Source organism: Amblyomma mixtum, unplaced genomic scaffold, assembly GCF_055824585.1.
Source record: "Amblyomma mixtum isolate Tamu unplaced genomic scaffold, ASM5582458v1 scaffold_19, whole genome shotgun sequence".
Lineage (NCBI taxonomy): Eukaryota > Metazoa > Arthropoda > Arachnida > Ixodida > Ixodidae > Amblyomma > Amblyomma mixtum.
The window spans coordinates 624205-648983 of NW_028317716.1; the positions used below are offsets into that span (position 1 = coordinate 624205).

Here is a 24779-nt window from a genome sequence, read left to right on the forward strand (position 1 = left end):
CGATGTGTTAGGCTATTATGTCATCATCTTAACATAAACAATGCATGTTGTCTCTGTTCCGGACTGCCAATCAGCTTCGAGAAGACAAAGATGCTTATAAAAAAAGAACAAAGCAACAAGCTCTCAAACCTCACAGTGAACATAGAAGTAGTAGAACCATATAACCTAGCCAATAGTTCGAAGCTAAGCAGCAGAAGAAAATATGTTAAGGCCAGGACTGAGCAAACAGAAAATCATGGAGGAAACCTAAAAGCAGCAATAAGCAATGAGAGTGGAGTTGCCTTGATGTTCATTGTCAATACCTACTGCTCAAAGTAAAGGAAACCAGGGTATAAGAAATACAGCATTTCATATTATGCTTTGAGCAAATGCAGTGAGAATGAAACAGACTAGAGACTTGTCTTAGAACATTTTCACTCTTTACTTTGCACCAGAGGAAAATAAATTTGTGTGCAGTTCACCTACTGCTTGGCACTGTCCTGGAAGGAATGAATCCAGGTCTCGAAAATTCTACAGAGAGAATACTGATGCTGCATGTGCATTTTTCTCTAGACTCCCTCGTTTATTCCTTCCCTTAGGTTCAGGAGTCCACCGAGAGACAGTTTCCTCAAAAACCAATTTTAATTTCATTTCTCTCAACTGTCCTGAAATGTGTATAAGTTACCAATTTTTTTAGTGCCTAATTACATACTGTAATTTTTGCAAGGAATATGAGGTTGATGGACAGAAAAAAAAGTCTGGAATGGTACCTTAGGTAACTTTGCACCTGGACAAACAGCTGACCCACTGGGCGTCCCCAAGGGCCCTGCTGCGAGGCGTCCCTAGCAACAGTAGCCGGTTGTCCAGATCCAAAGGAACCACGCGAATGATTACCGAAAAGTTTAAGGACAGCAGATGCATGAACACAAAAAAAGCTTTTCAGAACTGTTGCAGTGGGATGAACGTATCCAAATCTCGACTATACCTGGTAATAAATAAATTTTCAGAAGGCCATCTCGAGCGCAGAATGATCTCAAAGCACATTCGACACGCACTACCAACATGGACAGCCTGTGCTTAATAGACCCTTTAGAAAATTCAGTCTGGCAACTCGGAAGGCATCATCATCAGCAACTTTCGTCGGCGCTGGGCGCCATATTTTGGGCACCTTTGGCTGGAAGACGCGCAGCTATAGCGCTCTGCACAGCCTTTGCACTAGTTTCCACGTTGTGGCATGTCTGGTTGCGTTTGTGAAAGCGATGGCGGAAAATTTGCAGTGGTCAAGGGACCTGACTGTCATCCCGGGCGGATTTTCGGAAAGGCTTTTGGACTCCTATTGTCCGGCCGCACCTCTCAGCAAAGCTACAAGCCGGTATTACGGCGATCCGTTGACAGGCGGAAAATTTGCAGTGGTCGAGGGACCGGACTGTCATTCCGGGCGGATTTTCGGAACGGCTTTTGGACTCCTATCGTCCGGCCGCACCTCTCAGCGAAGCTACAAGCCGGTATCACTGCGATCCGTCGACAGTGCGCGTTGCCGTGTCACCCTGCAGGTCGAATCTACTGTCGATAGAGGAGGGCTAACAACACTTGGACCGGACTCGACTACGAGCAGGCGCACTGCAGGGCGAAATGCGTGTGGATCCGGATACGGGTGCTCGATCAGCAGTGCCGGTGCGCTAGCCGTCGGTGCGAAATCAGTCGGGTTGTAGTTGTTCACCATCTAGGCCTAGCGACGACTAGGGCATTCGGGGACCAGCGCGCAGTTCGTCGCCCGGCGTTGCCGCAGGCGGTGTCGTTGCGAAAGCTCCACTCTAGCACAGGCATGCTGTCGTTGCTAGAATCTAGCAAGCATCCTTTCTGGTAGCATGGCTGTTTTTTATTTTCTTGTGCGAACGCGAAGTAAGCCGAGCCTGCCGGCCGGCCAGCCTGGTTCCCGTCTGCCGGCGTCATAAAAACGAGCTAATGAGTGTTCTCGACGTAAATAATTAAACCCTAGGATAGGGAAATGAGAAAATATATAATTTTTCTGGGTCATTTGTCAATACCGAGTTGCTGGTAAAAGTGACAACTGTGGTACGAGCGAATTTGTTGCGAGAACCGCCTCGAAGCTGCCGCTGGCCCGCGCGCGCGGGGTCCGGCTCGACTGGCTCCCGCTAGCTCCGCTGCTGAAGGCGCCGTTGAAATTGACCATACTATTATTTTATTGTGAGATGATGCTGTTGACAGCAAAGCGGAGTGAAGAATAGGCCTTCAATCATAGCGCAGGCGACTTTCGATGCGCCGGCCCCTGCCGCTTCGATGCGAAGCAGCCTATAGGCCTAGTGACGACCACGGCAGACAGGCAGCCGCATAGCCCTTCGCCCGGAGCGCCCGCGAGCGGTGCCGTTGCCGAAAGCTCGCAACATCAGCTGGCATGCTTTGTCGCCGCAGTCGACGCAGTCTTTCTGATAACAAGGCGATGCCGTTTTTTTCTTGCAATATTTGTACACCAAGCCAAGCAGCGCTCAGGCACTGCTGCGCTGCGGCGAAGTGCGACACCGGGTGTGGGCGGAGCTTGGGCAGAGCGGCGCACTCGCTTGCCTCTGCGTGTGTCCCTGCTTGCTGTGGTGTGGCAGTTCGGAAGCGACGACCGGAGCGTGTTGCGGGACATGTGTCTCGTGCCTTAGCCAGAGTGCATAGGCCCTGACCGAACGAAAACACAAAGCTGCTGCTGCTGCACTCCGGCTATGTCGCCGTCGTTTGCTGCATGCTCGCAACGGAGAGAACGACGGCGCTCCTCGCCGCGCCGCATCGTCGTGCTCTTTTTCGCGCACAGGGAACTCTCTATGAATGGACGTGGATGCTTGAAAATCCAAAACAAGCGCGTTTGAGCTACGTTTTGATTTTGTGACGCGCCGAAACAGTCGCCAGCATCGGAATGCATGTCCTCGAGTGCGCCGAAGGTGGCACCTTTATTTTTGTGCTCACTATACAGCGGAGCGGCTACACGGTAGAAGGAACTTTTCGCTGCTCTTTCAATACTTATGTCATTTATTTTAATGTGAAAACGAACAGGTCACGGACGAGAAGAAAGAAGCATGCAGCTGCTCCGTGCGCTCCGTGCTCTGGAAACAGGTTGTTTCCGTGCGCGTTTCTTCGCCGCGCTCGCTGCAGAAAGGCACACAGCAGCATGCCGGCATCGCGACTATAGCTTGGTGCAGAGAGCCAATGTCAAGGAACATGGCTAGGACACAGAAACAAGAAAATTGGGCTTGTTGTGGCTTCGCCGGGCGCCGTACTTTTCAATCTGGCCCGAGCGCATACCGGCAGGCGTATGCCCAAGTAATGGCGGAGGTACCGCGGTTTGCGCACCACACACCAGATGGCGCTGAATTTTCTAAAGGGTCTATTGAATCCAAAAGTTTACACTGATCGACAAATGTTACTTCAAATAGAGACAGAAAGCGCATGCACGTTGTGCTGATGTTACCGTGAACATAACATGCGACGAGACACAGGGTTACAATAGAAACAAAAAACGGCTTTCAAAATCTGAGAACGCATTTCTCACCTTCTCACAAGTTCACCAAACCGGAGACGATGCCGTGTGGCTGCCGCCAGTCACTCGCGATGCACAGAAACAATAAAAATGCAACGCCGCTGACTTTCCTTGAGCAATTTTCAGTCGATTAAACTTCAAACTGTTCGCACCGACCACCGTTCACCTCACCAAGCATGTGTGCACGGAGGAAGTAAAATTTATGCGGGCAAGACAGCCGCGCAAAATGCCGAGCACGATGCCATTTGCAGAGCTATGGTCGTATGGTGGCTAGCAGAGCTGCACGGGAAATTCATAGCGTCATTCCCGTATTCGCGTCCATCCTTACATCGCTGACGCCGCAAAAGCGCACCACCTTGAAAACATATCAGATGTATTTAATTTTACCGTAGCTTTTTTAGCTGACAACTTGAATGGTTTTACATATTAAACTTTTCTTTTCGTTTCATGAGCGTTGTTACCACAAGAGCGCAGTGCATGCAGCTTGGCCGTGACGAGTCGAAGCGCTAGCCAAGCCCGCAGTCGGAACCATGCGCGGAGTGTGTGTGTTGTTGAGTGAACAGGTGCTTTAGAACGGTTTTTGTTCTTCCGTGTTCGCTGCGTGCGTCCTGCGCGCTGTATTGTCGTTACGGTGTGTGTATGTGTGCGGCCCGTACGCCGCATTCGAGTGTACAACCGCTTGCTGTCCCATGCGGCATCGATGCATAGTAAAACGACCGTGCAGAATGTGCGTTACAATGCCAGTGGCCCTGCACGAAAGAGGAGACTTGAAGCCGGCGGAAAAGCTGCTCACCCTCGTGGGCCCGCAAGAATCTGGCGAGGAACAGTCGACACGCATTTTGGTGGATGATTGCGTTTATCAAGCTAAAAAATTCACCACTGGCCAATAGCACTGATGAGCTGCTGCTGCGTCATGATAAACACCTGTCTAAAGTTTATTACAAGCTTGTTGGATGTGAACGTGGCCTTGAGTGGTATTCGTCGAGCAGCGGCCCCCAGGAGGTGAAACCAGTCGATACCTGAAGGCGATTACTGTTTGCCCGCGCCCTGACGCCTCGCTTCCAACCGCATGCGTTGGCGTTATTTATATCTGAATTTCACACGTAGTTGAACTTTCGCAAATATTACAGCCGCATCTTTCAAACGTGCCGTGTGAAGAGGACCCTTTTTCATATTTTTTTGTGGGAGGGGGTGGGGGAATGAGCGGCTGCTCAAATGTCATTCTTTATTATTTTGAGCTTATTTTCCATATATGTGCCAGGTTGGCCCATTCTTGCCTCTTGGTTGCATGTAAGCAATGCATTTATTTGGCATAAATTTCTTTGCTGTTGTATTGGCATAGGGTTAATGATTCTCATTGTATTGTGGTGACACATCATTGTATGCACTCCTTGCAGAATATCTAAGGGGGTAATAAATTACTGAGCAGAGAGTATACCTTGTGATAAATGCGAGGAGCATTACTGATTTACTTCACACTTGGCATGTTCCGTTGTCGTTAGTGGTTACGTATGCCTTGCCTGCTGCTTTCCAGTGTAGGGGCGAGAGGCATGTCAAGCTCCACTTTGCAGCTTTTTTCTGTCCACTATTTATTGGTCAACATGGTAAAATAAACTGAACATAATGCATGCTTGCTGAGACTTAACTTAGACTACAATTCATTTATTTACTCTCAGGGCCTATCAGCGCCAGATAGAGGAGTGGGTGGCTAACAAAATTACATGTGTAATAGGCAGATTAGTTAAGGTGATTATACACAGCATACTTGAAGGCGTCGGATGCAGAGATGGACATGACGAAGGCAGAGAAGATGTGACAGTTGGAAACATAGAAAAGTAGAGATCTGCGTGAGCTTAAACATGACTTAAGGTGAACACTAGCAAAAAATTCAGAAGGTGCAGAAGACTGAGGCCAGAGTTAAAGCTGGTTTAACAAACAAAAGAACCTCTCAGCAAGCCAAAATGAGCACGTGCAAGCAGTTACGTAAGCATGGAACATAAAACTTTTTGGATGGAAGAAAAGCCAAGGCACATTGCTCATTGTGACGTTGCTTAAAAGGATGGTGTCCAGTTGTTCACCTTCATATCCGGTCCTTCCACACCTAGCGACTGAAATGCCATCGAGGAGGAGCATCTCCAATCACTCTAATTGCATGGGAGGTACACATCTCCAGATATCAGAGGCTTGGTGTCTCATTTTAGTCTAGATAGTTGGTAGATATAAACATTACCACATCTAAGAGGCATGTGGTAGCCTTGCAGGGGGTGTATTTTGTAAGTCTTACAGCATGTTGTGCAATGCTGGCATGTTTCATTATTTACATTGCAGTAATATGTTAGCACAGGCGAGAAAGTTTGTAACTGAGCAGAAAAAAACAATATTCATGCCATGTCTTAGCCGCATTCTTAGTTCCATATAAAACATAGTGCGTATAAGGAACTCGTCATTTTTTTTATAATTTTTCTTTCTGGGCACTGGTTTTTTGCAAGTTAGCAGGGTTCTACAGTCTTCTGTGGCTGTCGACTGGCCCGCATGTTTGTCAAAGCTGCAGAGTTCATGATGGGTCGTGTCAGTGCAAGCTAAATAAAGGTGGATAGGAAATTCATGCTTCCAGAGTACATTCCAGAAAAAACAGCTATTATTTCCTAGTCAGGATGAGGGAGCAGCACCAACGGAGCACATCCTCCTTGTCACTACAGCAATTATGGCTCCTCACTGCTTTTTTGCAGCGTTTCATTTATCCGCAGGAAGACCAGGCATGAATGGCCGGCTGTAGGTACCTAATAAATTGAACATTGCAATTAGCAATATTTTGTTGTGCCTGTGCTTTTGTTATCCGTGAAGGAGTTAGCGTTTTTGATTGATGGTTGTGTAGCAAAGATGTGACTGCTACATTGCACTGCATTCACACATTTGTTTGCCCATGCTTTTGGCTTTCTCAGTGGTTCGTTTCCTTATCAAACGGCAGACGGAAATTCGGCTTTCACCTTGTGCACTTTCATCATGTTTGTAATGTATTTTCAGCTGGTGTTCAGTTTCAATTTAGAGAAGTTGTCTAACCATTGTCTGTGTCTAAATTTTTTTTATCTCTTGACCTCATTAAGCTGCATTTCTAAATTATTTATTAAATGCATTTATTAATTGTTACCCTGTCATGTGGTTTGCAACATGGTGAAAATATTTTTTTATGAAGTCAACGTTCTTTTAAAGTTATAGCAAAGTAAGTCCTTTGTTATTTAATGTTGCTCATAATTTGTAGCAATCCCTCAACGTTGAAGCAACATTATGCGTCACTTGGGTCTAATATGATTATCACCCCCCCTCGGATCTTCACCTTTGCACATGGGGTTAATCTCATTTTCGCCATGCTAGTTTGTGGACATTGTTGAACAAGAGTAAACCACACAGATCGGAAATGGGACGTCATGTGGTGCCTAGTCCGGGGGCCAACAGTTACGGCGAGTAATACGTTTCAGAAAATGCATAATACGGCCAGCCACCTTCACGAATGTGTTACGGATGGAACCTCCATTTCAGATGCAACAGAGCAAGCGTTTGTTCTGTTATGGAGAGTTTGTACGTAACATTCACGGAATTTTTTTGCAGTGTACCTTGCACTACGGAAGAGGGTGAGGGAATACTAGACACCTTTAGCATACTGTTCACCGCGTTACCGTTACCGGTACTGGAGTACCGGGAGCCTGCGCGCAGCCAATGCGCATGCTCCAATCCCCTTGGCGGCGCCAGATGGCGCCAGATACCCGGCGGCTGAGCGCGCACCTGCACTATCGGGACCAATCAGCGCGTGTTCAGCGGCGGTGGCGGGCGTGCTCCTGGTACTACGGTAGCGTTAACGATAACACTGCACACAGTATGCTAAAGGTGTCTATTAAGGATGAGGGAGAATACGGAGGTACAGGAAGATGAATTCTGTGTGGAGATAGCTTCTGGCAAAGTCATAGCCTATGATGCACGACCGGACCCCTTAGAAACGCAACTGAGCTCAGCAGCCCTCCACCGGCGATGGCCACCGCGACCTCTATTCCAAAATCCTCATCTCGGTCAGCAACCGTAGGCGAAAGCATTCCGGCACTGGACATAGCGACTGCCTTTAGCGCGTAGGGCATGCACATAGAATGTCTGCTTTGGTCGCGTCGCAACGTAAGTAGGACATGGACGGCTATCATCTATGCGAATAAAAAAAAAGAAGTGGCTCATGAAGGCGACGCGAAGCAAGAGGTGACACCGCAGATTTTCTGCAGATCGTAGGAAGCTGGCTGGAGGGCAGAAGCTAGGTTATTACCCGCGATTGTAGATGTGGGTGCGAGAATTGACCGCTATTCTGTGAGGCATCCGTGATGTCCTGTGCTTATGTTCAAAGCCTCGGCGCGGCGGCCACTCTTGTAATTTCTGTAGACACACAATAGCCATCGTTTTGGGCAGTTAGCGCGGACCTGTTAGCTTACTGATTGCCCGCGGCGAGAGTGATCTAACTCACAGATTTGCGCAGCGAGTTTTTCACAGCACCCATGGCGAAGACTAACCTGTGAGTCTTGGAGGGTTCCTTTTGACTCAGTGAAAATACACCCCTTCTGTGCATTTCTTTATAATACGATGAAGCGCGGTGCGCCTTAAAAAATCTAACATAAGACCCACGTTCAGAGCGCTGTCTTCCAATCATCGTTTTTTGCGCATATGGAAAGTAGTATTTTTGCCAAACAACCACTTTTTGAAATTCAGGGTTGACACGAGGCAAGATATCAACAAATGCCACCTAAAACCGAGGTTTATTTTCATGTCAGTGGTAGAGAAGGGCTACCTACAGAATCGTTTCCCAAAATTTAGATCGTTCTGCCTCAAAAAATTCACGACTGAAATGGTTTTTTTTTCTTTTTAAAACAGCACATTTTTAGCACTGGTGTATCTGACAATCGTGGCAGTGGGCTTATCGTCCCTTAATGAAAGATTACTAGGTGCAGTGAAGTCTCCTTACGTGGGCAAATGAGAGAGCTGTGTGCGGACCGCCACCTGGGACATCTGCTTGGCCAGCGCCGTACATTTCAAGGAAGGGGTCTTCAGTGGGTGCCGCATGATGGCGCTACGACTGCACGACAAGCACGGGTGAAATTTACCGCAAACGGAAAAAATCTGGTACTCGCGTGACTGCGACATCTGTAGAGAACATGTTGATAATTACTCATGCAGGCTTCAGTACATATCTCGAACATATGTTTTTAATTATTGTTCATTCAGTAGACGTGCCTTTACTCACATTTAAACATCGGAGTGTCGTGGCCAATATTATTTAGCTTTATTAGGGAAGTTTATCACCGCGCGTTTTCTGGCAGTTCCCTTCTCCTATGAGTATTTATTCTCTGTTTCACGTAAAAATTTATACGAAGGATTGATATCTACGCTCTTTTGGCCTTTTGGCCTGTGTACGTAAAATGCCAATTTCGCCTTGTACTGAAACGCTTTTCATGAATCTTCACGCCTAAGTTTTACCTATTGAAATGTGGCTTGAAAAAAAAATATTTCGGTTTATTCTCTTAATTGTCGCCTATGTGATGCACCTGAAACCGTCGAACGCTGCTTTATTGGCTGCAAAAACGCGATATTATTTTGGGGCGTTCTACAAAGGACAGGGAAGAAAGACTGCTTTGAGCTCCCAGAGAGTGCGTTATCTAATGGCCACCAAACATCCCTACAAACTCATTGAAGTGAGTTTCATTCTCGGACTGCAAAGCCTGTGGAAAACGCTCATGTTAAACTGGCATGCTGAGCCGGTCTTCTCCTCCAGCACACAATTCGGCCTTATTGTGCGCCAGCTGAAAGGCACTTAGGAATACAGGACTATAAACCGGGCTGCTTATCGTTATTCACGAATTATCTTTCTTTACGACCGTTTTTGTTGCGCTGTGTTAAGGCGTGTGTTTAGGTTCTGTGGTGTTGAATTTCCATTCAACTTCCTCGGTTACTGGCTGGTTGCTTTGTAAATAATACATATAGCTTTTTTCTGCATATAATCGCGCCTAATCAATACCATCCTGAAAACAAAGAACAGTGTCGTTGTGCAGTGACCGTGTCCCCATCTCTCAAACTGGCGACTGGGTTCGAGTCCACCTAGATCCCAATTTTCTCTTCTTATTTTTATTCCAGAACCAGTGCCATTTGTTTTGGACACATTTTTGGGACCGCTTTTGGGGACAGATTTTGCGGATATATTGCCTTTAACTATGCCATCCAAAGCTTTCGCATTAATATGGGTGGTGAATGTGTGGCAGCCCACTGCCGCGAGCGTGAAAGTACACCACTACTAAAATGACGTGGTAACTTAAAAGCTGACAAATATATTTCACACGGAGCATTGTACAAGTCATAACAATCGAACTTCTATGAAATGATTGTGCAAGCAGCCCTCATGTGACACCAATATGAAATGAGTTGAGTGTCTTGGTGACACCTGTTAATATCTAGTCCTCTTTCTGCGCTGTTGTTCACTGTGCTTCGCGCCTATACAAACAACCTTTCCGAAGCGCAATAGCACCATTGATGCAGTCCAGCGCTCCGTATATGTTTCCATTCTGTCCCTGTCATGGAAGCGGTATGTGTTTTTTTGCAAGTTCAGTGGCTCTGAGCACCGCTGAACACTTTCTGTTAAACGAGCGGGCGAAATATCTTTCACTTGTGCCAATGATGACAATTTTCAGCAATTTGTTGCATGGTACAAGCAAAGAAATTCCATAAGCATTGTGCGCGAATCTGATCTTCATTTGTATACATTCATCATCACCTCCTATGGTCGTCTTCGAGGCGTATGTCATTCCTGCGACGGGAAATAAAGCCTGCTCCGAGCGATCTCAATTTCACATGTGGTGATGGTGACTGTTGATCTCACTTGTTGACCCCACTGACTGTTGATCCGTCCATCCACCGGCCTCCACCTGCAAGTTTCCTCTCGTCTCCGATCCTTCTAACGCAGCCTGGGGCCCACTAGAACCCCTACCACACCCACGTGAGGGGCTCCTTTTCCGGCTTTTCACAAATACATTGCTCTGCCCGGCAGCGCTAATACAATTTGACCCCTCCTTTAGTGGCAGCTGCCCGCATTGTACTGCGGTGTCTTCTGACACCTATCACATGGTGTGGGCCTGCCCCTCCAACGCGGCCATTCCCCCCATCCTCAGTCCAACTCGAGAGGACTGGGAGGCGACCCAGCTCGGCTGCCACGACTTAGAGGTCCAACAAGCCTTATTCGGGCGCGCCCGGGCGGCGGCCACCGCCACTGGGGTCCCATACTAGAGACCTCCACCTAGTGCTTGTAAGGATCGGTCCCTTACCGGGCTGATCCAAACATACCTCCTGTTCATTCTTAATAAACGTTTTCACCACCGCCACCAGCCCAGCCTACTGGAGTGTTGTCGACGGAGGCGCTCCGGTTTCTTGAGACAAGTGCACAGGCGACGCCGGCCGTTCGAGTCCTGCAGCGGCCGCCATTCTCCGAGCACCGGCGACCACGCTCCCCTCCTTGGAAGAGCAGCGGGAGGCCCGAGAAACGCGGAGCCACATCTGGACACCGCTCGCCGGTTACCGGGGCCCCCTCGACATCCGGTCGGAGAGAGGGACACGAGCAGTGCCGTTAGAACTCGCTTGCGGAAAAGGACATGCGTGCTGTGCTCCGTCTTTTCTGTATTCTTATGTAACCTTCGCAGGCTAATAAACCTGCCCATTTATTTGTTTTATCTGGACGTTTGTTGTGTCGACTACATCAACTACATCTTCAGAAGTGGGATTGAGACTGCCTTGCAAAACTGGCGATTTCACCGAGAGCTTCGACCACGTAAGCCACGATGATGCTCCGATCGAAGCCAACGACGGAAGGTCCTGCGAGCAAGGTAGCACCACGACCGGGCCTTTCAACGGACAGCGACGCGCCCAACGATGTGGGGGCAAGGGAGGCGGCACTCAGCGAAAGCGATACTCTACGAAATGACGAGGCGCAGTCTAATTCAGGGCGGGGATCCATGAACGCCGACACGGTAGACGGCCACGGACTGGACAACCCCAACGGAAGAGCCCCCGGGGCTTTCGACTTCCAGGCGCTGATGCAGGCTGCGGTGCAGACGGCAGTACGTGAGGCCTTGCAGGGAGCAGCCCAGCTTCTGCAGGCGGCTCAAACGCCACACCACCCACCGACGGGAACATCAAGCGTCGTGGATGGACGACTGGCCACGGCAAGCGCACAACTGGTGCCAAGTTATGACCCATCATCTAACGACCAGCCAACAGTCGAAATGTGGCTGAACAAGGTAGACAACCTGGCTGCAGCGTACGGTTGGAGCGACCAGCAAACGACGTGCTTCGCACTCACAAAGCTGCAAGGTGTTGCCAAGACGTGGTACGACGGCCTGACGAATGTCCAGCGCACTTGGGCAGAGTGGAAACGCGAGTTGAAGAAGGCATTTCCGTCAGCATCCAGTTTCCAGCACACCTTCCGGGACATGGAAGCACGCAAGAAACAGCGCCACGAAAGTATAGAGGCGTACTTCTACGACAAGCTGGCGAAAGCAAGGCGCTGCGATGTAGGCGACCCGGCCTGTATTGAATACCTTATCACTGGACTCGACAATGAAGATCTTGTGCGGTCCCTCAGCGTCAGAGACTACGCCAGCCCCGACGAGTTGCTCAGGTGCATGAAGCGGCTCTACGAGCGTACAGAAGTCATAAAGGAAACTAGAGCCAAGACGCTGTATCAAGTGCCAGCTATTCGGCACCCTCAACGCGTCCTAGGAGGAAACAATTCGTCACCAGCAGCGCCTCAGCTTCAACACTGCGCTGGAGACAACGGATCGACGAGGGCTCCCCGACGCAAATTCAACGACAAAGGCGAGCCACTTTGTTTTAATTGTTCTTCATATGGACATTTCTCGGCAGCATGTCCAAAACCTCAGCGTAGACCGCGCTGCACGAATTGTGGAAAAGCTGGCCATGAGAGCAAAGATTGCTATTCGAGGAAAAGCTCGACAGCCAGCGACACAGCTAAAACAGCCGTCCTAGCCCAAGAAAGCAGCAGTACAAGTGACAGCATGGAGCTAAATCAGAAGTACTTCATGGATGCCAACGTGAATGGGAAGGCGATCAAAGCGTACATCGACATGGGCAGCCAATGCTTAACGATACGAGAAAGCGAAGCGGAAAAGTTACACCTCTCTTATGAAGCACTCAACCGTCCATTCACTATCAGAGGGTTCGGAATGGGAAAAACAACACCCCTGGGAAGCTTCGAAGCGAGGCTGACGGTGGACCAGGCTACGGCCGACGTCAAGGTACACGTTGTCCGCGACGAAGTGCAGGCTGTCCCATTGCTTGTCGGTCAACCCTTTACTGAGCAGCCTCACATTACGGTGGTGCGCCGTAAGAACACCGTGCGCATTTTCGAGGAGCGTAACGGGTCGGAGGACGAAGACGGAACTCTCACCAGTCTTGCTATACCGGCCCTACCTCCGCGACGTGTGAACTTGTGGGCGAAGGAGGCCGTTGTCATACCCCCTAACTACGTCGGGTTCATTGCGCTTGGGAGTGACAACGTTACGCACAGCGACATCTTCGTTCGCGGCAGGCTGCACGAGACGAGCGGCGAGTATGTGCCAAGCTGCGTATTAAGAAAAGATGAACAGGGCGAGATATGCCTGCCCGTGGTAAACGTATCCGAATCTCCTCTGATTGTCGCTCAAAACCAGAAGATCGCGAGAGGAACGTTGTGCATGGACGAAGAAAATACCGAACCCTCCCTGATCGCAAACAGCAACGAAAGAAAACCGGTAAAGGCGATCTCGGGTGAAGATTTGACGGTTGGCACAACGGTTTCTGGCACGCAGAAAGAGGCACTCGTCGCAGTGATTAACCAGTACCGCGACTGCTTTGCGACGTGCCTTTCGGAAATCGGGTGCACGGCCGCGGCGCAAATGAAGATTGAGGTGACCACCGACGCTCCTGTAACGTACCGCCCATACCGCCTAGCCTACTCCGAAAGGCAGGCTGTGAGAACAATGATTGACGAACTCAAGGAGGCTGGAGTAGTAACGGACTCTAACTCTGCTTACGCGAGCCCTATCTTACTTGTTTCAAAGAAGAATGGCGAGAAGCGGCTTTGCGTAGACTTTCGAGCCCTCAACAAAATAACGAAAAAGGACAGGTATCCGCTGCCGTTGATTGATGACCAACTTGAGAGGCTACATGATAAACGGCTGTTCACTAGCCTAGACCTTGCGTCCGGCTATTATCAGGTGCCAATCGATAAAGAGAGCCGAGAGAAGACAGCTTTCGTCACTCCGGATGGACACTACGAATTCACCCGCATGCCATTCGGACTTGTCAACGCACCGAGCGTGTTCCAGCGCATGATAAACACCGTCCTCGGCTCCCTTAGGCACACGAAGGTCATGGCCTACATGGATGACCTGCTGATTCCATCGGCTTCGTTTGAGGAAGGATTAGACAGCTTGGGCGAGGCACTTGAGCTCCTTCGTTCGGCTGGTCTCACGCTGCGCTTGAAAAAGTGTTCCTTCTTCCAAGAGAAAATTAGCTACTTGGGTTATGAAATTGCCGCATCGACCATCAACCCCGACAGCCTCAAGTTGATAGGAATTGCAAATTTTCCTACACCAGCAAACGTCCACGACCTCCGACGCTTCCTGGGCCTCTGCAGCTATTTCCGACGTTTTGTGGCTGGATTTGCCATGATAGCCAAGCCACTTACGATCCTGCTTTGCAAGGGAGAAGAATGGCGCTGGGACGACGTTCAAGAGACTGCATTCAGGCAGCTACAAAGACAGCTGATGAGCAAGCCAACGCTGGAACTTTACGCACACGGAGCGAGAACGGAAGTGCACACCGACGCTTGCAAGGTCGGCCTCGGAGGAGTGTTGTTGCAAGAGCAACCAGACGGTCTCATGCACCCCGTTATGTATGTTAGCCGTAGCACCACGCGAGACGAGGAACGCTACCATTCATACGAACTGGAAGCTTTAGCCGTTGTGTGGACAATTGAGAAGCTTAGACCATACCTGTACGGAACCGAGTTTCTTGTTTTTACGGACTGCAACTCATTGAGAACTGCTTTGTCAAAGCGAGATCTGGTGCCACGTGTCGGCAGGTGGTATCTAAAGTTGCAAGAGTATACGTTTGATGTAGAGCATCGACCAGGAGCTAGAATGAGCCACGTCGACGCCCTCAGCAGGGCTCCTGCATCGGAAGCTGAAGAAGTTGACGTTGCAAGTGGCATTAATGTCTTTGTAACAGAGCTCTCCAACGAAGACTGGCTAACAATAGCACAGAAGACGGACGTAACATTGCAGTCGATCATGGATTCCCTAAAGGGATCATCAGAGACGAAAGAAGCTGAGCGCATCAGAAAAGAATATGTCCTGGTTGAAGGCAGGCTTTTCAGGAGAACGTGTGGCAACAACGGCGACGAGCGTCTGCTATGGGTAGTGCCACGAGCGGCACGTTGGCAGGTCGTGAGACGATGCCACGACGATGTGGGTCACTTAGCAGTTGACAAAAGCATGGCCTTGCTCGAAAGTAAATACTGGTTTCCAAGAATGCGCCGGTACGTGAAGCGACATATCTCGTGCTGCTTAGAGTGTTTGTATCGAAAGGTTCCGTCCGCAAAAAAACCTGGAAAGCTGCACAGCATCGAAAAAGTGGCCGTGCCATTCGACACCATTCATATGGATCACTTGGGCCCATTTATCCGCAGGAAGAGTGGCAATACACACGTGATTGTGGCAGTGGACGGCTTCACTAAGTTTGTGCTCATTCGGGCCGTGCGAAGCACCGCGTCGGGCTACGCCAAAAGCTTTCTCAGGGACATCGTCTCCATATTCGGGGCCCCACGACGGTTGGTTACCGATCAGGGAACTGCCTACACCAGCCGACAATTCGAGCACTACTGTAAGACTCTCAGCATAATCCACGTGAAAAACGCAACTTGCACGCCTCGTGCCAACGGACAAGTCGAGAGGTACAACAGAATGATAACCCCTGCGATTGCCAGCTTATCCGAACGAAGCGACGGGAAGGACTGGGACGAAACGCTCACGCAGGTGCAATGGGGAATCAACAACACGGTAAACCGAGCTACGAAGACGACTCCATTCACTCTGCTTTTCAACTTTCGCCCCCGGAACGTGACAGGGGACTCAGTGGACGACGAAATCGCACTGGAGCTGGACGCCAGTATGCTGAAACTAAGAGAGAAGGCCATCGACAACATACGCCGGGACCAAAAAAAGCAGATAAGTAACTACAACAAACGAAGAAAGACCGCGCCGAGCTACCAACCAGGCGACATGGTGTTGCTGGAGAGGGAACCAGCTGCAACGGGGGAGTCACGTAAAGTGTGCCAAAAGTACAGAGGCCCATATATCGTCGTGGAAACACTTCCCAACGACAGATACGAGGGTCGTTCAATAAAGATTTCCCCTGACCCACTTCCTTTGGACGGAGATCATCGAAACTTTGCAGATTTGTTAGTCCTTCTCTACATAGGTGCCACCCAGGGACACACACTTCTATTTTTTTTTATGCATCTGTAAACACCTCGCTTGTAGAAGTCAACAGGTAGCTCCAAAACCCATGTTGTGACTTCGGAAATCAGAGTCTCATCATCTAGAAAATGCTTGCCCTTCAAATATGGTTTCATTGTTGGAAAGAGGAGGCAGTCCGATGGTGCGAGGTCGGGTGAATAAGGGGGATGCGGTATAATTTCAAAGCCGCAGCAGCGTGCTTCCATCTGGGCAACATGAGAGTTGTGAACTGAGGCATTCTCTTTCAAAAGGCGGACACCTTCGGTGAGCATGCCCCGTCTCTTGCTTTTGATGGCCTCCCGCAGTTTCCGCCGCAGTGAAGCATAGTATGCCCCAGTAATCGTGGCACCCTTTGCTAGGAAATCCATCAAGACTACTCCGTGCTGGTTCCAAAAGACTTTGAGCATGACCTTGCCCACCGAGGGCTGGGCGCGTGCCTTCTTTGGAGGCGGTGAGTCCAAGTGCTTCGGTTGCACCGACTGGACATTAGTCTGCGGATCACAGTAATGGACTCAGCTTTCATACTGTGCAATCAGTCTGTTGAAAAAGTCCTCCTGGTTTCCATGGCATGGTCAAAAGAGCCTGGGAGCATTCGACTCGTTCCTGCTTTTGGAAAGGTGTGAGCCGCCGGGGAACCCAGTGAGCGGATACCTTACTCGTGTGAAGATGGTTCTGAATGATTTTTTCTACGGACCCCACACTAATCTTGATATTTTGGCCTAGGTCTCGAACGGTTACGCGGCGATTTTCTAAAATGGCCTCCTCTACTTGCTGGATGGTGTGTTCATCGATAACGGAGTGAGGTCGCCCTGCAATCGGAGCCGTTTCCACCAAAGTCCGACCACATTTGAAGTGACGACGCCAGTTCTTTACTACACCATATGATGGGGAATCCTCCCCATAAACCTGTTTTGTCTCATCGAAAGTATCCCTTGGAGTGCGGCCTTTCAAGTACAAGAACTTGATGACTGCTTTGTATTCCACTGCATCCATTATCACACCTCACACCACTTCAGCACCTGTGAAAGGAAGACCGTTATTAGTTAAGAGTTGCGCATTAGCACATCACCTATAGGGACTTAGGTCATTACACATGCGAAGTTTCAGCATCCTGCAATAAGTAGAAGTTTGTCAGGGGAAATCTTTATTGAACACCCCTCGTACAAAGTGCAAGACTTCCCAGAGGTCCAGCGGACGCAGCGGTTCTACGAAGGCGTCGTGGCGGTGGACAGGATGAAGCACTTTGAGCTTGGAACGGTGGCAAGCGAGGATCATTCGTCGGGCAACGACGAGGGTGAGGAAACTGAGGCTTGAAAAAAGAAAGCAGATGAAGCGAAGATGCACACCAACCGAGGGCGGCTGGAAAGGAAAAGGATGGCCGACTGTTGTCGACGGAGGCGCTCCGGTTTCTTGAGACAAGTGCACAGGCGACGCCGGCCGTTCGAGTCCTGCAGCGGCCGCCATTCTCCGAGCACCGGCGACCACGCTCCCCTCCTTGGAAGAGCAGCGGGAGGCCCGAAAGGCGCGGAGCCACATCTGGACACCGCTCGCCGGTTACCGGGGCCCCCTCGACATCCGGTCGGAGAGAGGGACACGAGCAGTGCCGTTAGAACTCGCTTGCGGAAAAGGACATGCGTGCTGTGCTCCGTCTTTTCTGTATTCTTATGTAACCTTCGCAGGCTAATAAACCTGCCCATTTATTTGTTTTATCTGGACGTTTGTTGTGTCGACTACATCAACTACAGGAGGGTCGGGGTCTGCCAGTGCGACCTGCCCGTTTTCGCAGGCCTTCGTGGCGGACGCCTCCACGAAGCTTATCTACGTCTCATTTTGTTTGTGCGATGTGGCTAAGACTTGGTTTATCAACCATGAAGGCGCTATTCCTGAGTGGTCCCACTTCATGTCGCAGATTCGACAGATTTTTGGGAACGTCAGCGCTGGCCTTGCAGCCTACATACAACATTTGGACATGCCTCGATGAGCCTTACACATCCTGCATTGAGGACGTGCTTGCCCTCTGCCGCTGAGTGAGCAAGGCCATGCCTGAAGCAGATCGCGTTCGCCACGTCCTGAAAGGCACCGGATTGTTCGTGTGTACTGCACTTGCTGCCCAGAACCTTTCATTGATCGTGGACATTCCAACCACTTTCCAGCGTCTTGAAGACCTGCAGTCGAACCGGATTCCACAAACGTGGCATTCCCACAACTCTAATGATGTAGACTGGCGCAAGCTCATTCGCTCTATATTCCGCGAATAATTCGACGGCGCTATTTAATCGTCTGCAGCCAGTTTCCCACCCCCACCTCCTGTCTCCAGTTTGCGTGGCATGATCAAGGACGAGGTGGCGTACTTCAAACCCCGATTAGTCAAGAGCCCCCCATACGTTTTTCACTGCGTCCCGACGTATGCTGAGGTTGCTGCGACCCCACTGTCACATCCCCAGCCCTCCAATTCTGAAATTATGCAGCCCAACCTCGCAGCTCTTTCTTCAAGACCTGCCGCCGCTGCTTACCCTCTTGCATGGCGTCCGCGTCCACCTCATTCAGTTTGTTTTTACTGTTTAATTACTCGCCATGCAGCCCGTGTCTGTCGCCGGCGAATGCGTGACGACCGGGACGGCTAGAGTGACCACCTGCACGTCGACATATACACGCAGTTTCCTTACCGCAGGAACTACCACTACCCCGATAGCCGCACCTCCCCTTCCCCGCCGCCTCCTCCTGACCGAGCTTCGAACATCCGTGCATAGCACCGAACCCATAAAACAACATGCGCTTATCATCCCCAAAGCCATGGCCTCGCAGAACGCTTCCATCGGACCACTTCGGACACGCTTTCCACCAACATTCACCCTGGTCATACCAACTGGGACTCCCTGCTCCCATTTCTTACATTTGCCTTACAATAATGCGCTGCAACGGACAACCCAATTCTCGACATTTTTTTCAAGTTTATGAACGGACCTCTGCCTTAGTCATGAAGGCATATTTATTTTCTCTCACCGTCCAAACTTCAGCATCCTTCCATGAACAATTTGCTTACCGCCTCGTATAATGCCGTGAACTTGCGCGTCTTCATTTTCTATATTGGTCTTCATATCCCATGGTGTCACCCACACTTCGCGCACTTTTACGTGGGAAGCTCCCAGACACCCTTAGAGCGTGTGGGGGTAGCGGTCTCGGACTCAAAGGAGATGCCCTCGACTCAGCGTGGCAAACTCAGCGGAGACCAGCTACCAAGTGACAAGAGGTTTTTGGCCGTTCGGTGCCCAGCTTTCGCTGGTCGCAAGCCAGAGAATGGGTCGGAGCCAGAAGTTCACAAACAATAACAAAGTTTATACAGCAATTGAGACGATACAGAGGGTTTCACAATCACTAGTACAGACACATACAAAGTGATTAATTAAACAATGCAACACGTGCAGAGTTAAACTCGAGAGAGAATGCAATACAAAGGCAATATTGCACCTGAAGTGCACTAACACACGAGAGAGAGGTAAACAAACAAAACACAATTTGTTCACCGGGCACTGCGGCAGTCCGACGACCAGAGTTCAACGACGATGCCGTCCCGCAGACTGGCGAACGTTGCCTCGTTGGTCCGATGCTGGCCGAGTGGTGTTTTCCCGGGAGTCGAACGGGCGCGCTTCGATGAAGCTTAAACGGCGGTCCGGACTGACTCGAGAGCGGTCAACGTCCTTCTTTTATAGGCTCGCTCTCACGTCTGTTTGTTCTACGCGCTAAAGTAGGCGCGCACATACACGTAGCATCTCCCGTATAGTTTCCCTTCCTTTCTGTCGCCGGCCGCGCGTCCCCATTGGTCAGAGGTTGGGGGTCGCGTCTCGAAGTTTCGAGCGTATTCTGGCGTGGCGCCATCGTGGCGGCGTCGCCTACGTCCGAGTGCAGAGGAGGGGGTCATGTCTTAGCGCACGCAAGGCTTCCCCCTCTTCCCCCCGTCAGCTGTAGAAGCAACTCGGATGGTCTAGAGAAATCGGCGTGGATGACTTCATTCCTTCGGCGCACGCCGTGGCGGTGAGCGGTGGTGGAGGGGAGAGAGAGGCACGCGCTCGGCGGGGGCTTTCCCTCTCTCCCGTTGGGCTCGCGCCGGCGAGACGCCGTGCGCGCGGCGGTTTTTCTTTGTTTGTAAAATGCGCCGAATTTTGTGACACATGTTCGCCTTCGTGGCGTGCGCCATACATGCGCACTCCAGGGTTATGTGAAGAGTTTATGAGCCGATATATATTGGCCCCTAAAAAGTGCTTGAACAACGTCCTCACCTGTTACGGGCCGTCGCTGTCGTGGAATAGAGATCGTCTACATGCTGCGTATCAAGACCTTTGCCCGTCGCCCGATATCCCTCTTACTCGCAACCAGGATTGTCACTTTCGTCCTGGGGGGCAAGTACTGCAAGGACTGTGCGCGAACGTCATCAGCATTTTTCTATATTCTTCTTCATATCCCATGGTAGTCTTCCTGGCGTACGAAATTCCGGGCAGTGTCAATAAATCCAGCTTAGGGCATTCACAATCTCACAATACAAACAAAATAAAATGCTAACAAGCGCCTAAATGTTATAAAATAGATTTTCCGGTAAATAAAATGTTCAATAATATTCATACCTTTCGTGGCAGGTTTCCTTTTGGCTGACCATGGCTACGACGTGTGGTCTATGAACACAAGGGACATCGAAAACCGCTCTCGCCACCTAAAGCTGAGTCATAAGGACCCCCGATACTGGCAATGGAGGCAAGAAGTTTGAAGTCAATCACTGATTCAATTCAATGTCGAGTCCGTTAGCTCCAAATTTTGCTCTTAGAGAAATATAGTAGTATCTTGGGGAAAAACACAGCGCACTCCTAAGACAAGGACGAAGAACGACAAGACGATACAGCGCTGACTTCAACTGATTATTTTATTGCGGAGCGACATATATTGTAACGGCATACGACCTTCGCAACCAAGAGCGCGCTGCGGTATACAAATAAAGAAGAGGCGCGGCGCGAGCGCGCGGCGCTAGCGCGTGAAGCAGAGAACAAAGGGGAATCGCCGCGCCGGTTATGTCTGAGTCTCCTGTGTCTGAGTCTCTGTGCCTTTCTCTGCGCGGGCCCGCCGTCCCGTAACATTTGGTGGCAGCGGTGGGATCATGCCGCTCACCCGCTCCCAGAATCAAGTCCCCGACGTGCCAGTCGACAGGACTCCGCCACCAGCCGACGGCGCCGACGACGCCGCGGCCGGCATCGCTACACCTGGGCGCTCGGAGGGGCTCGGTTCTCCGCAGCGGCTGGACGCCGGTATTGAGCGCCTCCTCGATATTTTTACTCAGCGGATGGACGCATGGGAGGCCCGTCTGACTGTCCAGGCTGGGGAGATGGAGGCGATCCGGCGCGACTTCCGTCGCCTTCTGCCAGGCGAGCCGAACACGGGTCCGGTGCCTCTGGACGTCCCCGCCACCGCTGTACCCAGCTCTGCCGTCGCTGTACCTGCGGTCGTAGCCGCCAACAGCATACTCGGCGCGGGCGCATCATTGGACGTCGTGGAGTTGCCCACGTTCGACGGCACCATTTCGTGGGATGCTTACCGCATCCAGCTGGACAGTATTGCGGCGGCGAGAGGCTGGGACGAGCAGATGAAGGCACGAATGCTCGTCGCCAAACTGAGAGGCCGCGTGACTGAGCTGCTGCAGAACGTGCCGCCTGACCAGCTGGGCTCTTATACTGTCCTGGCGGGCCTCCTCGTCGACCACTACAGTGCCTCAGGTCACCCCCGTGTGCAGTACCACCGCCTGCGAGTCCGCCGTCAAGAGCCCGGGGAGACATACCAGGACCTCGCCGCCGCCATAGAACGCCTGGCTCTGCAGTCGTTGCCGGGGGCGCCTCAGAACGCCGTGGCCCTGGTCGGCACCGAGGCATTCGTCGACGCCATCCGACTCCCTGAGGTGCAGCGCTTGGTCCGCTCTGGGCGTCCTGAGTCCGTCCGCGCCGCCATGGCGCTCGCCGTCGAGGCGGAATCGACTTTGCCGGCCACGCGGGGGTCGCCACCGTCTTCCGAGCACAGCGTCCCGGTGCAGGCTCCTCGGTTCTCAGTCCCCACAGCGGCCTCTACCCGACGCAGGCGTAATGACACCCGCACGACCTGCTTCCGCTGCGGCCTGAGGGGACACTACGCGAGGGACTGTGCTGGCCCTCCGAAGTCGGAAAACGATTCGGTGGAACGGTGCCCCCGGATAAAGTCCGTCCCCGCACTCCTTAGTTCGCCGCGTCCCCTTCTTTCGTCGGCTTCGATGACAACGGAAGCTCCCTACGTGCTCGTTGACGTCGCCCTGCTTGATCGGCACGTAGCGGCCTTGGTCGACACTGGAGCGGCTGTTAATGTGCTCGACAAATCGCTTATTGTCAACGCGCCCCACCTGCTTCTTTCAGCCGCCAAAACCCGGCTCGTAGCTTTTAACGGCGCCCCGGTGGAGCAAGTCGCACGTGTTACCATCAACGTGACAGCACTCGGAAAGACCATCTCCACCGAGTTTGTTGTCGCGGACAGCCCTATTTGGCCAGTGGTCCTCGGGTGCGGGTGGTGCCAGCAAGCCGGAGTCGTTCTCAATTTTACCACCACAGAATCACGTGCGAGCCAAACTCTGTGTGGGCCGGGTTGGCTTAGCTGGATTTCCAGCGTCGGTGTCACCCTGTGGCAGTCCCTGGTGTCGGCGACCAAGCGTGCTTTGGGATCTGTGCGCTACCTCGGAACGAAGTGGCCACGTCGAGTCAAGCCAGTCGACGTCACTACCGTGACTGTGGCGACCGCCGTTACTCTGCCACCGGGTGCGGCAACTTGGGTGCATGCCAAGTCCGACAATCCGATCACAGCGGATGTGATTTTCGAACCTACCCGGTGTTCGGCTCCGGCCCGAGAGATGATCTCCCCTCGAAGCCTTCTGTCGGTGCTGTCGTGCCGGCGCCCACATTTCGCTAGCGGGCCTGTCTAAACAAGCGCTGCGCGCTCGCCGACGCTCAAAGCAGGCCCAGACTTTCTCGGACAAGTCGCGACATGCAGCGTGACTCATCCAGCCACGCCGGCGCCGACACGGACCCTTCCTCCTCCCCTCCTCTCCATCGGTGCGGGCTCCTCCGACGCGTCATCGGCCGTCGCCCCTCGACCATTGGTCTAATTTGAATGGTGGCCAGTGATTGGAGGATTTGAACGGCTGACTGCCGTAACCGTTTCCAGCGGCTTTAAAAGCGGAGCCGCGCTGAACCCGAGCAGCAGACGGGCAGCAGAAGAGCCATCACGCCGGAGCTACGCTCGCCGCCGGGGCCGCCCTTCTTCTGTGTGCCTGCCCGTGGTGCTCTTGACCTTGTATCATGTAAAAGCCCTTGTACATACTGTACATAAAGTTCATTCGACTCACCGTCGCCTCGACAGTTTCCTGGCTCGGACACCCAGTCCCAACAGTGGTGGCAGCGGTGGGATGCCACAGTCCCAACAGTGGTGGCAGCGGTGGGATGCACCAGACCCAACAGTGGATGGCAGCTGCGGGATCGACCGACGTCAGCTACCTCGGCGCGGTGAGTGCCTGATGTTTTCCCCTCAATTCGCCAGACTGCTCTAGCACACGTGATTGTAGTTTAGAGTAGGGCTGTGTGTGTAGCACTGTAGGAGAGCTTTGCTGTTTCGAGCCAAGTCGGAGCGCTTTGAAACGAAAGCTGGTGCAGAGGGAGTAAACGAGGCGTTTTGGAAAGAATTACTTGCGCGTGTCATACTAGTAGCGCTATAGTAGTGAACGGCAAGGGAATTCTAAGAAAAGGGCAAACTACAAGAGGCTATTGTGTGCGATGGAGAACTTCAAAGTGAAGGAACTCATCGAAATTTGTGAAGAGTTGGGCATTGATTTGGGCCCCGCAAAACGAAAGCATGCGATTCTTGAGATCATGCGAAAGGAGAATGTAACGGCTGAGGAAGCCAATGAGGCCTAGGAAGAGATCACAGAACGCCGTGAGCGCGAGGAGGCCAAAAGACGCCGTGAGCACGAAGAGGCTGAAAAACAGAGGCAGCTTGAGCGCGAGGAGGCAGAAAAACGGAGGCAGCTTGAGATAAAACGGCATGCTCGCGCTAAGAAACTTTTGGACCTGGAGTCTGAAGCACACGAGATCTTTTATGACAGAGATAGAACATTGTTCGCTCTGCGTAAGAACAACGGTCATCAGCTGAGAGACAGGCCGCAGCCCTTCGTGATCGCCGAAGATATGGCGAAATATCTTGCGGAGATCGAGCGCGCCTGCGAGAGAAAGCGCGTTGAGCGGAATGGTTGGGCACAGAAGTTGGTAGCCCTGCTTTCCAGTGAAGCGTATGACGTTGTCAAGCGCCTGTTGGATGGCGGCTTGGCGGACTACGATGAGCTGAAAAGCTTTTTACTGACAAGATATAACGTGTCACCGCTGGACCTTCGCCAAAGTTACCTGCGAGAGTATAGCACCCCATCGTTTTACGATTTTCCGTACCAGTTTAAAGCCGACATTTTAGAGTGGCTCGAAAATGCTGAAGGGTCGGAAGATCGTGACGCAGAGGTAGAGTGCGTAGCTGTAGAGCAGAGCTGCCAGTGCGGCACAGAGGAACGTAGTCCGTACGTGGCAGATGTAACTGCTGCTGTAACATTGGGAATTGCCCCGCATTCGCCA

At 51.5% G+C, this 24779-nt stretch overlaps 1 pseudogene; it reads left to right on the forward strand.

Moving 5' to 3' along the window:
* The window catches only part of LOC149324756 (gastric triacylglycerol lipase-like), a 59739-nt pseudogene that overhangs the window by 15587 nt on the left and 19373 nt on the right, over positions 1-24779 (forward strand).